Consider the following 19480-nt stretch of genomic DNA (forward strand, 5'->3'; position numbering starts at 1 on the left):
ATTTAAACACATGTTTCCTGGCAGCACCTTATGACATATTTACAGTATAAAGATTTTGGAAAACGAATTGGTGCCAAAAATTTATAATTTATTCATTCATGAAAAATGTCAAGTATACATAACTTTGAATTGAAAAGTTATTTCTTCTTCTACACATTTATTTAAATAATGTCACTGTTTTTGCATCGTCAAGGTGGTTCAAACTTTGGTACTGTTGATTAATACTTTATAATACATGGGAGCCTGCAATCCTTGTATCTAAGCCGGCCTCTAATTTTCGTATAACAGGAGACCTATGATGCAGCAAGTACACTATAATAAACAATTGATGCAGCTGCCTAGTTGCAATTTAGCCTTATAGCCTCCTGCTGAGGGAGAAGGCCCTCAATCATCAGTATAACCAAGTGCAGAAGGGCAATAAGGCTATTAGAACATTCCACCCATTAAGAGTAGAATTTTTTACATTAAAAAGAGAGAAACATGATGACAAACATTGGAATGTAGGAGTTCTGGACTTATACCAGCCATTACAAGCCTAGAGCTCAGAGCTATTTCATTATCTTCAGTGGAGATCTCAACATTCCAAAGTTACAATATAGCTTTATAACGGCCATTAAATGGCCACTCCATTTGACTTGGGCCTTTTAACAAGGGAGCGGGCCTTTAATTACTGGTATATTTACGGTGGGCTATTAAGCTATTAGAACATTCCACCCCATCAGTGTAGAATGTTCAAATTAGTCAAACAAAGGCCTCACGGAGCCCGAGGGTGGCTGGAATCCCCTCAGCTCCAAAGCCTTTGTACACAGCTGTTGCTGTGAATGTTCCACAGCTATCAATCATGTGTAGGACCACAGATGTCAGCTTTTGAACATTCACAGAAAGAGCTGGGCTGTGAAAAGGGGTTGAAGTCAGCCCCTGGTTCTCCCCGGCTTGGATAAACTGTTTTTTGTAGTTAAGCCAAGCCAGTGAGTCCAGGAAGCTGAGCAGCATTCACCCCTCTTTCCATTTGAAGCCTAGCACCATTGAGCTACAGGAGGAGAGAAGGGTGAAGGCTGCGTGTGTCCTTCTGCATGGCCTATGCCTCTCTTGTTCCTCTACCTAATAAATATATTTTCGAGAGGCAGGACAAAGAGAAAGGCAGAGGCTGTATATTTACTGGGTAGCCAACATTAGTATGTAGTGTAGCACCCTTTAGATTATCTCATTTAATTGTTTAGATAATATTGGTCAAGAATTAGTCAGTGAGTGCGCCTCATTCCCTGTTTTTCTCACAGTTCACTTTTGGCACTTTTGAGGTTGCACCACATTTAAAATATTATAAATATAAATAAAATATTGACGAAACATGGCATCATTTGACACCATTACAAATATAACAGAAAATAGAGCTGCCACTATGGCATACACCAATGAGGAAGCAACGGATATATATGCACTCATTCAAGAAATTAAATTGGTAGACACTCATGGGGGATTCACTATTCAACAATTGAAGCAACTAGAATACCTTACTCGCAGGCAGTTGAATCAAGGACTCCATGCCTCTACTTTGGTCCAATATCACCTAGCAAAAAGAATTCCACGAGGACTGAGAATGGCACTACATCCCATGTTATTTGGATTCCACCTGAATTCGAAATTCATGGAGAAATGTTTTTTAATTCTGAATAAATGCTCTCTAGATTTAATTTTATTAATTATAGAAGAGTTGTCTCGTACAATCAAAGACCTTGATGAAGAGATCTTTAACTTGAAAAAATAACTAGAAAGGAGCATTGAACCCCAAACATGGTCAGTAACACTGGATGAGCTGAATCAAAAACTGTAACGATACAGTAGAGAGTTACAGGAGGGCAAAATCAGAAAATATCAACACAACACAATCAATTGCAAATTGAATGAAGTTTACACTTGGGCCGAGATTTATGCCAAGAAACGTTTCACCACCAACAGGACCAACGCTTCCAGTGAAGAGGGTATCACTACTGATCAAGATATTTCCTCTACTCGCCAACCCGTTACTAAGTCAAGATCAGCACGAGTTGCCCACACAACTGCTGCCATACAAGCAGGATCTGAACAAACAGCAACAACCTCAACAATTTTGCCTTTTCTATCACAGATTCAGTACCGGGGTCAACCCCCACCGCATGTGAGCGAAAAAGCGACAGATGTAGTAACCGCAAAACAAGGCAAGAACAAAGGAAAAACTCTACACAGCGGCAATAGTGTAGTTTGATTATCAATATTTCCACTACGGCACTAACAAAACAACACATATCCACCCTCAATAAAGGTATGTTTTTTGTACCCACTACTGGAAACAACGCATTGGAATCCAATATTGCTTTATATAAATGTATGCGTAAACTACGCTTGAGACACTATTTTTCCAATGGGATACGGGAGTCACAAAACCAAGAAGAGAATGTTCTGAGTCAATTCAAAACAAAGAGTAAATACCAGGCGCCAATTTCACCTAAAATTCTTGATTACTTCGAAGATACTGTAAAACAAGATTTGGCTAAAATAAATCACTGCACGTCAGTAAGATCAAATTTCACTGAACATGATCGAAGTACGATCCAATCTATAGCTCAGAATCAAAACTTGATGTTGAAACCCGCAAACAAGGGTGGTGCCCTGGTGATAATGGACACGTTGTACTATACCTGTAAAGTGGATGAACATGTTGAAGATGGCAACACTTACACTATTCTTGATAATGATCCCACACCACTCCTGCAATAATATTGAAAGACCTTGTCCAATCAGCAAAAACCATGGGAAACATTGATTCACAGTTGAAATCGTATTTGAATACTCATAACCCAAGGAGACCCAGACTGTACATGACCCCAAAGATTCACAAACATCCGGTAGACCCCCCGTTTCGCCCAATAATTTCAGGGTTCAATTCTATATTTGATCCTTTGGGTAAATACCTTGACTACTACTTACAGCTGTTTATACAGGCATGGTGTACTTACATCAAAGACACCATTGATTTTCTGAATAAAATTGAGATTATGCAACAGTTTTTCAATAAAGATTGGGTACTATGTACCATTGACGTAACAGCTTTATATACTTCAATTGCACATTCAGAGGGGCTTGAGGCTACTGAATGGGCCCTGCTTAAATTGGATCTACCACAGGACACCAGCATTTTCCTTCTAAATCTACTACACTTTTGCCTCCATAACAGCTATTTTCAATGGCAGGACAAGTATTATGAACAACTGTCAGGGACCAGCATGGGTTATTCTGGAGCACCAGCTTATGCAAACATTTTTATGTCAAAATTTGAACACAAATTCATACTGACAGACAACAGCTGGAGTGAAGGTTTGGTCCAATATTGTTGATATATAGATGATATTTTTCTGATATGGTACAAAACACAAACTGAATTGGAGCACTTGATCAATCAATTAAACACAAGAAACCCAAGGATTCAACTCACTCACTCAATAAGTACAACGCAAGTCAACTTTTTAGACGTACTTATAAAAAAAAAAACTGATGGCGCACAAACTCACCCGAAACATATATACTAAACCCACAGATAGGAATAGTACATTACTATTTTCCAGTTCCCACCCCAGAAGTTTGATTTCAAATTTACTATACTCACATTTTCTGAGGATAAAGAGGATCAGCTCATAAGAAGAAACTTTAACACAACAACTAACAGCACATCAGATCAAATTTGAACAAAGAGGGTATCCTGCTGATATCCTCCAACAGAGCAGTGACAGATTGGCAATTAAAGATCGGGCCTCTCTTTTGGCAACCTCACCTAAGAAACAACGGACCTCCTTTACTTTTGTTTCAAAGTATTACACGGCTTCAGAGAGCATAAAAAAACATTTTAAAAAGGTGGGACCTCTTGCAAAATGAGAAAGAGTTCAATGGGATATATGATGAAAAACCCATTTTTGCCTTGACCCGTGGTAAAAATTTGTGGACATCATTAAATCACCAGTCAAACTGACAGAGAAACCCACTTACAAAGGTACTCTTAAATGTCATAATTGCACACATTGCAATAACATTATCACAGGTAATACATTATTACATCCCATTTCAGGCAAAAAGATCCATTTGAAACATTTAGCAGACTGCAATACCACACACTATATACTGTCTAAAATGCCCTTGTGGCAAAGCCTACGTAGGCAAAACTGAACGTAGATTCACAACTTGATTATCTGAACACAAGAGCACCATACGTACACAAATCAGATCAACATCAGTGGCAAACCACTGGCTGGAGGTGCATCACAATATAGCTCAACTTCGAGCACAAATTGTTGAAGTAGTACCAAAAGTGGAAGGTCAGGATAATAGCGCACAATTACTACAAAGAGAGGTATTCTGGATTGATTATTTACAGACACTGACCCCGCAGGGCCTGAACGACAGAATAGACCTGAGTTGTTATTTGTAACTCATATAAGTACTCCACTAGTGTAACATGGAAGATTCTGCTTTATTACACGATACTATGAGTAATTACAATCATGAAAAGTTGTTTTAAATGTCAGCAGATTTATTATCACCATGATTTTACCAGTGCAGGAGGAACATGGTTGTCATATGTATACATTTAAGATCCACAATGTATCTACATTATATGTTTGCTATATTGTATAGAAGATATGAGACATTGTGCACACCACGATTGTTGCACTGCATGACATTGTTTTTGTTTTGATTTTTTTTTAACCAAACTGTTGCTTTATGATTCATAGCAATAGCTATTTCGAACCCACCAGGATCACTGCAAGTATTTAATACTTTATTGTTACATTCCCAGTATTGCTGTATAGAGCGACAACAGGATGTAATAATGTCTATTATAGAAGATGGGGCCTCCAATCTATCACATACCTTTGTTGCCAAATAGCAGTGTGTAGTATTCTGAGTTGCATATTTATGTTCCTGCATTTCACTGCATCTAGCTGCTCAGCTAGGTTGAGTGTTCCAAGTAAGAATGTTGGTGTGATTGACATGTATGGGATGCTTGGGTGCTGGGTATGAGAGTTGGCAGTTAAAGATGGGCAGAGCAGCTAGGAGGCTGCTCCTGGCGGGGCTGCTTGTTCCACACTAAGGCTATCTGTTCCTGTTCTATACTTCCTGTAAATCTATTGATGGCTGAATAAACCTACTTCTTCACTCATCTACTTCTGCCTCGGCTACATCATTATATGTATGTATGGACTAACGTACTACATTATTCTTGGCGACGAGGATGGAGGAGACTTTCCTGCGCTTATATGCCATCAAGAAAGAGTTGGGAGTATCCAGTTACGCAAGAAGAACAAGCATCATCAAAAGTAAGAAAGTAATCTTGTTTAGCACGTTAAGAAGCCCCACCAGTGCTGTACACATCAGGCAAGCCCAAGTCAAGTCGTGCTGTCAAGTCATCAAGAAACAAGGTTTCTGCATCGAAAATCATCACTGAAGCTGCCTATGCCACGCAGAAGAAACAACATCAATTTTATGACTAAAGCAACAATCTACTTCTACTGCCTTTGGAAGCAAGCAGTGTCAGCACAGAACCTGTCTGTGAAACCAAGGTATTTGGTGACTGTCTGCGTTTTGTAACACGTGCGCTGTTTGACTCTCTTTCACTCAGGATGTTGGATGTGTAACCATCTTCGTGTGCGTGTGCTCATCCATACTAGCGCTCAACATGGATGAGATTTTCTTGTGACTGACTCCTTAATTTGTTAACGGCCGCTGTGACAGTTGTCACAATTCTACTTTATTCTCAAACAATAACATCTCTGCCTAATTGGGAGGAGGCCGACATGGTGAATGGAGTTCATCGTGAATTTAAAATGATTTCGTGTGATTTTCAAAACTCTCTTATGGATGGCTGTTGGGCGTTGTTTAAAAATTAAAAATTTCCTCAACTTACATTTGCCTCCGTACCTCGTGTGTGTGTCTTGAGGAGACGCTCTTCTGCCTTCTATGACGTCTTGTTCCTTCGTGGTTGGCGTTGCTGCTTATGTACGTCTGGCAGCAGCAGCGTTCCTCGAGCCATTCGGCGGTCGTCTCCTGAGCGTGCCGCCATCTTGGAATTCACTCGAGCGGGCATTCAATGTGTGGTGTTCATGGAACTCGCCGATCATTTTTGCTGTGCTGTGAGGAAGCAAGCTTTTCACTTTGGGGGTAAATGCAGCGAGCTTCAGTGCCAACAGCTCCGGACTGTCTGTTTATCGCATGTGCACATCGGGCATGACATCGGCTACGTTAATCAGTTATCCAAGACCAGGACACTGTACTTTGTTTCTAGTTCGTTTGGAGAGTTCTCTGCAAGATCATCAGTGTCAGCAGCTCCGGTCTGGTTCTTCATCACATGTGTACATCTAGCATGATTTCGGGTGCTATCTAAGTATAGAACTATGTTTCTTGTTTCCAGTTTGTTTGGTGAGTTCTCTGCCAGATCATTCGTTAATTCTGTCTACATCTGACATGCTGCAAAGTACTTGGGAATGTACCTTGGCGAAGTTCTCTCTTCAGGATTGTCATCAAAACATTTTCAAGGGCCTGTTTTTTCATCCCGGTGACAGGCACACCTATGACTGTGGTTATTCACAAGCATGTTTTTAACTTTCACATTAACCAACAAGCATGTTTTTAACTCACAGTTTATTCATTTAAGAAATGTTTAAGAAATGTGTGTGTTCTCTTATCTGACATGTTTTTTTTACGCTGGTGTCACATTTCTTATGTGGGTTTCTCTCACCCTCATTTCTGTGCTTAAGATTGGCACTTGAGTTCTCTTACTCATGTCTGCGCAAATGTTTTGTTTAAGGGTTCTCTCACCCTCATTTGTGCATCATTGTATCCCTGTTTTTGGGATGGGTTTGGGTTGTAGTCCCATTTCCCCTCATGGTCTTTTTACCATTAGTTAACCCTCATGTCTGGGTTATAGGGTCAAGTCTTTTCTTAGGACTTTATACCTTTTCTGCCTGTGTTGGACACTTTGTTGTACATAATTTGCGAGCATGGTCTCGTGTCCAGTGTGTAAGACGCCCTGTGCATCACATTTTTCTCTATGTCTTGTGTGTAAGCTGGTTGTGCTTCACTTTTTCTATGTGTTGGTTTGACACATTGTGCTGCACCTGTCCATGCCGTGTGTGTTTTTGGGTATGTTCTTATAACACCTTCCTTTATGGGTTTACCCCATATTTTTACTGATCCTCACTTAAGGAGTGGAATTTTGCCACATTGTGCTGCACCATCTTGTGCCGCGTGTGTTCTTAGGTCTGTCCTTTGTAACACCTTCGTTTATGGGTAAGTCCCATATTTTCAGGGTTCCTCACATGAGGAGTGGAATTTTGCCACATTGTGCTGCACCTATTTAGTGCTGCGTGTGTTCTTAGGCTTGTCCTTTGTACACCTTCGTTCTGGGTTTAGCCCTTGTTTTCTGAGTTCCTCATTTGAGGAGTGGCTTTTGTCTGCCACAGTCTACCTTTGTGGAGATCTTTTCTTCATTCTAGGTCTTACTCACTTGCCTTGTGAGTACATTTTTTCTTTTTATCTTCATTTTCAATATTAAAGGAGGAGGATAGTGTCAGTGCTCGTGTTTACTGTCTCTTTCTTCCTTCTTTATCTTGTTTGTCTGTTTTCCCTCTCGTGGTGTGGTTTCCTTCTCATCCCTGGTTTTACGGATTATTATCATCAATTGTAATTTCATTGTCTATAGTTTTCCTCTTCGCTGATAGTTACTTCTTTCTTTTCTTTTCGTGAGGGAGAGGATAATGTAGTATTCTGAGTTGTATATTTATGTTCCTGCATTTCACTGCATCTAGCTGCTCAGCCAGGTTGAGTGTTCCAAGTAAGAATGTTGGTGTGATTGACATGTATAGAATGCTTGGGTGCTGGGTATGAGAGTTGGCAGTTAAAGATGGGCTGAGCAGCTAGGAGGCTGCTCCTGGTGGGGCTGCTTGTTCCACACTAAGGCTATCTGTTCCTGTTCTATACTTCCTGTAAATCTATAGATGGCTGAATAAACCTACTTCTTCACTCATCTACATCTGCCTCGGCTACATCATTATATGTATGTATGGACTAACATACTACACAGTGTCCAATAAGCATACATTTCAAAACACTTAGGTAATTTCAACAACCATCATATTCTTACAAACAAACACCGCTATTGAATCAACATGTTTCCCCTCACACCTATGACGGACGACATATAGATTTTTAACATGCACACTAAGGTTTTCACATTAATTCCTTGTCAGTACTTCCACATATGGTCTTATTTGTTTATACCCTTCATTGTTTTAATAGGAGATACCCACAACCAGTGCATGGCAGCGTGCAATAGTTTTACAGGATGATTCTAAGTCCGAGAACAATGTCTTCTTTCTAGCATCCACAATAGAGTCATGTTGACATTTAGCGTCCACTATGATGTTTAATGCCTCATCATAAACGTGGTTGGAATTTACTGTACCAGCAGGGTATCACGCCAAAGAGAGTGATTTGCCTGAATATATTCTTGAGAATGGATTATTAGGAAAGTCCATTGCAATTCTCCGGATATTTAGACACTACATCTCCCACAAGCCCCAAATCACTACCACGTTATGTTCCGCTCGTGTACTCTTTTATTTTTGTATGGTATCCTTCCGCGGAAACCTCACATGGTAATCTATGTGCTGTGAGCCGCCAGCATTCACGGCAGCGCGTGATGTCTCAGTAAATTAGGTACGTTGGATTCGGATGAGGTGCAGTTAGTAAATCTAAAGTGTTGCAGAAACCATACAGAGCTGCATTTTCTGACAAAGATTTAGAAAACATGAATGTGTTAGGATGAAAATTGCAAATAAAATAATTATTGTTGTTGTTGCAAAAATGGGGTGATTTAGACAAATGGAAAGCTAGATGGACAAAGAAAAAGGAGGTAGCTCAGGCAAATTGATCTACATCTGAGTACTTATTGAAAGAGACAGAAAAGGTTGAAAGGTTCTGTCCAATGAGAGAAGTGTCAGGAGGAGGTTATGTACATGTCCCATGGTCCAGACAGGATATTTTGTCATTTACCAATGATTTCCCAAAACTCAGAGCAAAACCCGTAGAAAGGTACAGGCAAGTCGAAAGATTTGTGAAAGTTTCAAAAGTGCTGCTAAAAGATTTAGATGGTTTATTCAACATAGTTGTTCCTGCAGATTTGTGGACTGAATGTAAAACTATGGTAGATTGGCCTAATGATGAGTACCCTAGAGACCCAAAGACAGGAGCTCACTCAGATGAGGTAATGAAAAAATACCATCAGGTAATAACTTATTTGAAAGGGAAAGTACCCCCAAAAGAGACAGATTGGAAAAAAATAGAAAGAACAACCCAAAATAAAGATGAATCAGTACATGCATAATATGAACGCCTTTTACAAGTGTTTAAACAGTACAGTGGATTGGAAAACATTGATAACAAGGACATGACACATTTTATTTATCATTTTGTGTCAGGTTTAAAGCCAGATATTTCGCAAATGATTAAAGACCATAAAATATGTTGGCAGGGAAAACATATTGATGAGATCCTTAAGTATGCAAAGTATTGTGGGGATGAAATCGATAATAAACAAAAGAATTTGGAAGAAAAGGTAATGTGGGCACAAGTAAAAATAGCAGAGCACCAGGAACTCCAGTTAAGTCAGCAGAGAATAATCATGGAAAATGAGAAGGACAAGGAGATGGAGGTGGGGGCAGATATAAGGGAAGAATAAACAAAGAAGAGGCAAAGAAAAAGTTTCCCTGTCACAGGTCTGGAAAATTAGGACATTAGAAGAACAAGTGTAATTCTTTACAAAGTAATAATGTCCAAAATGAAAAATTAAATCCACAGACACAGAATGAGGTGTCGAGGAAGCAACAGAAACAGGTAATACAAAACCAGTTACCACCTGCCCCTATGTCAGATTTTGGGAGTCAAACTAAAGACAGTGTGGATATTGCAAATTGGGAGGGAAAAAGTAAGAGAAATACAGTGACACCACAGTTTCTTTTGCAAGACACATTTTTTGAGGAAGACAGTTTCTGCGGTGCCGGGGGTGGAGGGGGGGGGGAGGAATGCGTACTTGGCACATCCTTACTGGTAGACCAGTCAGGACCCTACATGGAAGGCAAGGTTGAGGGAAATTACATTACCTTGTTGTTGCGCACTGGTGCTACCCGTTCTACTGTGAGAACAGCAGACATCCCAAACCTACCCCCTTCGGGAGAAGCGATCCACGTAGTGGGCATTTCTAAAAAACAAATTAGGACCCCTGTTACAGAGCCAATGGAGGTACAAATTGGGAAACTTTAAAGAAATGCATACGTTTATGGTATGTGATTCAAGTCCTGTTAACTTGTTAGGGAGAGATTTGTGGTGCAAAAATGAATTGCACAATTTACTGCACCCCAAGTGGAGTTGAAAATCAGACCTCAGATGAAGATTTAATTTATAAAATTATGTTAGCCAAGCAAGAAACTAAAATTGAAAAATGACTCTAAAAGGTCTACCAGACGAGCTGCAAAATACCGTAAATCATTATGTATGGGATTTTTCCCGGAAAAAAAGTAGGACTAATGACAAATGTTGATCCAATAAAAGGGACAGTGAAAGAAGGTGCAGTTTATCCAAATACTCAACAGTACAAAAGGAGCCCAGAAATAAAAGCAGGTGTTGCAGCAGAAATAGCGCGTTTGGTTGATCAATGCATTTTAAAAGAAATCATGAGCAGTCCTTGTAACTCACCTATATTTGGTATAAAGAAACCGAGCAGAAAATATAGGGTCATGTAAGACCTCCGAAAAATAAATAAAATTGTCGTCCCATGTTGTCCAGTAGTGCCAAATCCAACAGTGATTTTGTTTCAGATACCGTGGAGTGCTGGATGGTTCACTGTAATTGATTTATGTCATGCCTTTTTCTCTAATCCATTGCATCCCATCAGTAAATTTGCATTCTCATTTAAGTTTGGCAAGTATGTCTATGTTATGAATCGTGTTCCTCAAGGGTACACTGAAAGTCCATCAATTTTCAATCAGATTTTGAAAAAATTTCTTGAATCTTTGGTGCTGCCCGGACAGTCTGTCTTGGTGCAGTATATTGACGACCTGTTGGTGGCGTCTAAAACCCGAAATGACTGCGCTGTCGATACAACTGCATTACTGAATCATTTGGCTGAAGGAGGACATAAAGTGTCACCATAGAAACTGCAATTTTGTACCACATCTGTAAAATATTAGATAGAGAGAGGAGTCAGAAGAGTGACATCAAAAAAAATCAAAATAATCAGAAATATGAATTTACCCCAGACACAAAAAGAAATCAGGATGTTTCTAGGAGTTTTAGGTTACTGCAGGCAGTGGATTGTGGGATTTTGAAGTCCTAGCAAAGCCAATGATCAAAATGACAAAGAAACGAGCAAAAGATCCAGTAGAATGGGATGAAGAAAGCATGACTGCTTTCTTAAAATTGCGAGACTGTTTATGCTCAGCTCCAGCATTAGGGATGCCTAATTATTCAAAGGAATTTTCACTATTTTGTGATGTACAAGACAATTATGCTCTTTCAGTTCTGACCCAGACACATGGCTTAATGTCCTGTGGCATATTTTTCTGCCACTTTGGACCCAGTGGCATCTGCATTGCCAGGATGTTTGAAAGCAGTAGCTGCAACTTGTTTGAGTCTAGAGCAAAGTGAATCCATTGTGATAGGACAATCTGTAACTGTATACGTCCCACATGCAGTTATGATTCTATTAACCGGAACACGTACTCAGTACCTAACTCCTAGTCGACTGACTAAGTATGAGCGGGTTATTCTAGGTGCAGAAAATGTGAAAATAACCAGATGTACTGTTTTAAATCCAGCTACACTATTACCTAACTCCCATTTTGAAGCAGTAAGGGAAGAAGTCGAACATGATTGTGTCGACCTCACAGAATACAGTACTAAACCACACCCAGGCATACAGGAAAACCCATTAAAAGATTCTGAGTATGAGCTATTTGTAGATGGCTCATGCATGAGACATGAGGAAGGAGGATTAATTGCTGCTTACGCTGTGTGTACATTGGCTGCTTTAGTCGAAGCATCCTACTTACAAGGAGTCAAGTCTGCACAAGTAGCCGAGTTGATTGCTTCAATAAAAGCTTGCAAAATTGGGAAGAATTGGAGAGTAACCATTTACACTAATAGTCAGTATGGTTACGGGGCTGTGCATGACTTTAGCCAACTCTGGATGCAAAGGGAGTTCATGACTTCTTCAGGGACTCCTATTAAATATGGACAATTTGTAAAAGAATTACTTGAAGCAATTGAATTGCCAAAAGAGGTGGCCATGGTCAAATGTGCTGCTCACCAATCTGGAAATGACAACGTGACAGCAGGAAATCGATATGCTTCCCCACAAGTGGCCCAACACTGTGCCAAATTTTGAATACCAGTAAACAAGAAAATCGATGCATGTGATCAGCTGCCAACTTATGTTGCTAGAAGGTGTAAGAACATGGGAAGAAGTGAGGGATTTACAAAACAAAGCAAAACAAAAGAAAAAGATGAATGGGCAGAGAAGGATTTAAGATGGTCTCATTGTTTACTTAGATGGAAGACCTGTGTTACCAGACTGTAGCTTGCTCCTATGGCTAGGATGTACCACCGGGAAACACATATAGGCAGAGACGCAATGATAAGGTTATTCAGACAAACTTGGTTTAATGTGAGGTTCAGGAATGTAGCAGAGAGTCTTTGCCAGAGATGCTTGATTTGCCAACTAATAAACCCTGGTAGGTAAAATGTAGTTTGCCCAGGGAAAATTAGAAAGGCAGAAGGCCCTTTTATAAGAGTACAAGTTGACTTCATTCAGTTACCTGCTTGTCGAGGATTAAAATATGTCCTTGTCATTGTCTGCCTGTTTCAAAATGGGTAGAGGCATACCCCACCAGAAGAAACGAAAGCTTAACTGTGGCCAAACTTTTATTGATAGAACTCATTCCTCATTTCGGTTTTCTAGTAACAATTGAATCAGACTGAGGGCCTCATTTTAATAATAAAATAATTTGTCTAATTTGTGAAGCATTCAATATTGAGCAAAAGTTGCACTGTGCATGCCGCCCAGAGGCTTTTGGAGTGGTAGAACAATTGATCAGCACAATCAAATCAACATTGGAAAGATGTATGAATCGACCCGATTGGAGTGGTCTGATGCTTTACCTCTTGTTCTGATGGGACTCAGAAGCATTCCAGACAAAAACACAGGCTTGAGTTCCCATGAAATACTCATGGAAAGAGCAATGAGGCAAGCATAGGTACCATAACACAAGCTGATCACCATAACTGATGATTTGGTATTGGAGTACTGCAAAGAGCTGGCTGATCAAGTGCGTTCTATCTCTCACCAGGTTTTGTAAGATGCTGTGGCTAGACAATCGACTCCAGAACATGACCAAAATCCAGGTGGGAAAACCACACCAGGTCATATTGGTTACCACCACAGCTGTAAAGTGCAAAGGAATTCCGAACATGCCAGTCATACCAAAAGAGTCACTGAACCTGACGTAGTAGAGGCTGAAGGTTGTACAACTGAAGGGTCCCAAGAAGTCGATCCTGAAGTAGCTGCTGACGAACAACCGAGCACAAGTCAGGATGAGTGGACTCCAGTAGTCGACATACCTGAAGAAATTGTGAGAACCAGAACTCAAACCTATCTTGATAGACAGAGTGATAGTGAGGATGAGACAGGAATAGAAGAACACACTCAAATTACAGAAATCAAAGCCAATAGTAATTCTGAGGCGGACCCGATAAGGAAAGAACAGTGCATTCAGACAGAAGAAAACAGCAACAGCACCCCTGAGTCTGAGGAGGGACAGTCAGGTATTAGAGCAAAGGCTCAGGCAGAAGACAATCAAAAGATTACGAGACCTGAGCAGGACCAGACAGGTATAGAAAAATGTGTGAAGGAAGAAGAAGGTGAAGGAAAGAAAAGTAAAAGTAAAATCCAGCAAACTCCTGAACAAGGTCAGATTAGTGTAGAATTACCCATCCAGGCAGAAACGACAAAGTTAATAAGCCCTGGACAAGGTCAGATAGAGAGGAAAACAGAAGATAAAGATAAACAAAGTGTGCCACAACTGAACGAAAACAAAAGAGTGTCTGAAGAAATCAAGACACAATGACAGCTAAGAGACTCAGGAAAGGTGATGTTTGGCCTAGATTTGTTAAAAGAATAAAATATCAACTTTAAGACAACAAATGAAGAGCCTTATCAAGTAGATGAAATAATAAATAATAAGTCAAACTGAGCCTTCCACAAGTCAACCAAGAAGGAGAAGTCCATGAGTGAAAAAACTGAATAATAAATTCAAAGGTCCCAAATGGATCTACGTGATACTTGAGGACTTTGAAACTCTGGATATCAGTGAGGAAAGTGATGGAGAACTGATTACTGATCCAGTTGACGTAGAAGTGAGATCAACTTGAAAAAACAAATTAAGACAGTTTCTTTTGGGTAAAAGCTACAAAAAGAGGGGTTGAGTCTCCTTATTCAGAAATGGCGGATAATAGAGCAACTGGAAACTCAAAAAGAAATTTATAAAGACATGTTTTAGGATTTGCGTATGTAGTATATTGATAGTACTCATAGCATGGTTAGGACTGCCAGTAGCAATACCTTACTTGATGGCTGCCAAAGAACAAAATGCGACTAGTACACATGGAAAGATTGAAAATCTAATTCAAGATACAGTAGACTTAGAAGCACCAGATGAGATAGAAATACACTATAATAGAATTAGAAATGAGACAGACTGTATTTGCTAATCTATTAGTGCATTACATAGAAACAATGGAAGTTAGTGATTGTTACGTGTGCATGAAGTTGCCCACGTCAGTAGCAGAAGGGGTGACCTACCATCATTTACCCCTGACTTATGGTATTTCATCTAGTATTTTAGCTAGTTTATTTTATAGAACTGGAAAATTACAGTATTATTATTATAACATAGACATAGTTTTTTCTGAAATCCCTATACGTAGAAACATGAACCCTGCCCTTAGTGCTAAAGACTCACAGTTTATCAGAGAATTTTTCTTGACAATGAAAGCAATAGATATTGCTGAAGCACATAACGAAAATCTAACATGCAGGTTATATGAACAAGAAAAGGTGTTTTTGAATTTAGTAGAGAAAATGAAACAGGATTTCCATAGAAAGGCCAATGAAAAGAAACCCAAGATACCCAAGTTAGCTGAAAGGGAGGAATTTATGGCAACTGGCAAGACTCATGCTGCTATGTCTCTGGATTACGAAAAGAAGGGGAAAATTTGTCTCCATGGGTTAAAAACGGAGTATAACAATGTATTCATCGGTTCCAGTGAATGTGAACACAATTTTTTGATATTTGGGGGTTGGGGACTAAAAGGGGGAACTGATCCAGTTTTTCCGGGAGTGTATTTTATTTGTGGGAACAAAGCTTACTTTAAGCTGCCTGATCATTGATATGGGAGTTGCTATTTCAGAATAGTATTCCCAAAGGTATACCATGTAAAAAGAATCACTGGGAGCAATGAAGACAATAGTGAACTAACAAGATATAAAAGAACTAGTTTTTCAGAAATTGTAAGTGACATATTTAGTGCATTAATACCTTCAGTGGGAGTAATTATGAATACTCAAATAATTTGTAAATTGTCCACAGTGGTTGATCCCTTATCAACTGATACTGCTGGAGGATTCTTACTGATCAATACTGACTTAGTTGCGATAAGATCTATGGTTTTACAAAATCGACTTGCTCTTGACATATTAATGGCAAAAGAGGGCGCAGTCTGTAGAATGTTGAAGGTGCAACATTGTTGCACTTATATTCCTGATAAAAGTATTGAAATTGGAAAATACATCAGGAATATTACTCATCTGGAAGAAGAATTGAAACCACTGGAGGTTGATAGTGCATGGAAGAGTCTAACTGATGGTGCCTCCTCTGTAGGTAGTTGGTATTCTAATGTAGGAAAAAATATTGTAGGTAGAATACTAATGCCAGTAATGGGAATAGCCCTACTGATTTTAATGATAAAGATTTGGTGCAAATGCTACAGAAACAAAAAAGGTGGTATGCAGTAAATGAGAAAAGAAAAAAGAGAACATTCAATGAATTTCAACTTTAAGAGATGAAAGGGGACGTATACAAAAGAATGAGGGGTTTTCAGAAGAATAGGGAAAGAAGAAATTCTAAAGTAATAGAAGAAATTGAATTGGGATAATGTTGAAGTTGACATCTGGTTCCTGAATTAGTGATGGTATAAAATACCATCAAAGAGGGGATTGATGGAGCAATGTTTCAAACGTAACTAAACTTGCTTGGACTCAGCCCTCTCAAAATAACATGCAATCTATTAATCAACGTGTTTCGTATTACTAATAATTGCACCACAAGTCATTTTAGTATCTAGGGGAAGCTTTGTTATGTGCTTTTATTAACAGTAACCCGAGTGACTAAATACGGCCACCCGGGAACTTTACTGTGCATGCGTCTGCCACGGATGTACCATGTTACAACGCATACCGTTACAACTACCTACTATTACAACGCGACCATTACAACGCATACCATTACAACGCATAGCGCTTTGAGGTGCTGGATAGTGGTAAGTATAATTTACTATTCTAACTCCAGTCCCCGTGGACCCTAGGGAAGGTGTTGGATAGTAAATTATACTTATTCCCTATCCTAGAGCGCCCCCCAGCGCAATGCGTTGTAATGGTATGCGTTGTAAAAGTCGCGTTGTAATGGTAGTGCGGAGTAAAAGATGCGTTGTAACGGGTGTATACCGTCTGCCACATCCATGTGATGTGACGTACTTTCTATTAGGTGGGAATTCTTTGCAGCTGTGCACTTATGCCAAGATGGCCGCTTCACATCTCACACATTAATGCATATGGTGCTGCGTTGCTTGAACTAAACCTTGTTCGTTCTGCTTAACTATTAATTCTATAGCTAAAATGAAGTAATGGGGATAGAGCAGAGATAAGTGGGATACAGTGCATTGATTTATTCTCGTATTCTAATATGTTTCTCTTTGACTTTGCTGTTAGCTCGTACCTTGGGCCTGACATGCTCTTCTGAACTCCATCTTGAAAGAGCTCCACACAGGAACTCAGAAATCCCTGAAGCATTGACATTGAAACACAGCCAAGTCCTGACTTACTCTTAATATTCATGGGAAGATGACTCTTTGACCCCACAAGAGGAAGAAAATATGAACTGATCGAATACATTGTACATGATATTGCAACAAATATTGCTGTGTGGAATAAAATACATGGGAAAGTAAATTTAATGTACGGTAACATTGATCAATGTTATTGAATGAGAATGATTTCATACTGGTATGGTGTGATGACCTCGCCTCACCTTTTGACCAATCAAATGAAGGGAATACATGAATTTGCAACACTAGGGGCTGGTACATTGCCCTGGAAATACTGAAACTAAGGTTGGCTTAGTCAGTTAGATTGTCTGACTTGTCACAGACCTGTCACTGACCCAACGTATGCTGGAGGAGATCGAGAGCAGGGTGCTAGTCGAGCACTCTGTCAGAAGAATCTATAATTTGCTGAGGGAGAAGAATCGATGACCCAATCGGGGTCCGACTGTTAGCCGCAGAAAGGGGTGTGACGCTGGGGTTGCACTTAGCTGAGGTTACCTGTCCTGTCCTGACCTGCACCTGTCCTGATCTGCATTTTCCTGATCGGCACCTGTCCTGTCTGTTTTGCACCTGATCCGTGGGGAGTCCTATTTCTCTTTTGTATCAGCCCGTGGCCAGGGTTGGTCCTCGCACCATTCTAGGTAAATATAATCTGTGTGGGTATGTCCTGATGTTGTTTCCCTTTCTCGCCCTTTCCAGGTACCAATGTCTAAAGGCTCATTCTTAAAGTCTGGCAGAAATATTGCTTTAATAGTTATCTTCCTACTTGGAAGAATTCTAATCTCATTTATATGGTTTATACTTCACAAAATATTGCATAGATAAAGTGTTTAAAACTTTCCCCCGAGTCAGTGGTTATTTCATGAAGGTAAATGTTATTTGCGACCTATTATTCTAACACCCTTTTCGATCCTTAGGACTTAGACTACAGGTGTCAAGGATTTGGTAAGTTATGGTGTACAAATATAAGTTGTAAAGTAAGTTAAATTTCTGATAGGCAGGAAGTCTAGCCAGGAATACCAGTTCAAGGTGTGAATGTTTTATGGGCCCAGGTGAGTATCGTAAATTGAGCTGTAATCCAGCTTGCCCCATCAATATTAGGATATTGAAATGTTGGGAGCAGCGTGCCCATACCACTTCATATAGGCCGCTGCTGCTCCATTGTCTTTAGTGGAGTTTTCAACATTCCAATGTTCTAATAATAATTATAATAGTTGGGCTCTGGCATCATGTCTGCTGTCAGAGTCAGCAGCCAAGGGAAAAGTCACGTTACAGAGCATAATTGAAGCTGCACTTTAAAAAATGAGAATGAAAGGTGGCTTCTCCTTATTTTTCCCTGTTTTTCTAGATAAACAATGCAGAAAAGAGATATTTATGGTATTGTATTGTTTTCTGTCCTTGGGTAATCTCAAAGGTGTAGTGTTTTTTTTAAATCTGATCTTTATTAAACTGTTTCTAATATATATTTGCAACACATATCTAACTTCTTTTTGGCATCTTTAGAGATGCTAATTGTATTCTGCATGTTTACAAATATCATATCTCTTTCATAAGCAAGAACAACGCTCCAATGATTTGAGTGGTTTGTGTGAAGGGTTATGATGTGGCCATCTGGCAAACTTGGTTGCACCACCCCTTTCTTCATCACACACAGTGCGAAGAGGCCTTTCTCTTGTGAACATTTCTGCTGTCTGGTTCCTGATGGAATTGTTTAGGATAAGGTATCCTATGATATTCACACTAACGGGAGGCAGCCATGTTTTCTTGAAGACACTAAAGGGTTAGGATCAATAGGCAAGAACCAAGTTATTTGCAGAGACAACACTCGGTGTTAACAACTTACAGTGTGGGTAAGTTGTGCCTTGATATGCTTAACAAATCCACACTGTCACAGGTGAAACAACACTTGTCCCTTCTTTCTGAAGATTTGGGATTCCAGGACTTTTTACTAGGTCCTCGAAAACCACATCAAAAGCACTATCTGTATGGTATACACAGTGAAGTATGGAAAAATTCATAGCGGGAAGCTTCTGAGAGATTGTGCGAATTTAATAAGGCAAATATAGAAAAGGCTCTTGCAGTAGTAGTAGTAGTATAGTAGATAATGCTATGACCACTTTATTCACCAGGATTTACTCTATGAGTAACATTGTCTCCTCTGCAATTGACATCATACAGAGTGACATGCCTTCTTTACAACATAAGCAGTCACAGCTTAGGACTATAATGTCACTAAGTTGAATGA

Source organism: Lissotriton vulgaris, chromosome 6 (genome assembly GCF_964263255.1).
Source record: "Lissotriton vulgaris chromosome 6, aLisVul1.2, whole genome shotgun sequence".
NCBI classification, from domain to species: Eukaryota; Metazoa; Chordata; class Amphibia; order Caudata; family Salamandridae; genus Lissotriton; species Lissotriton vulgaris.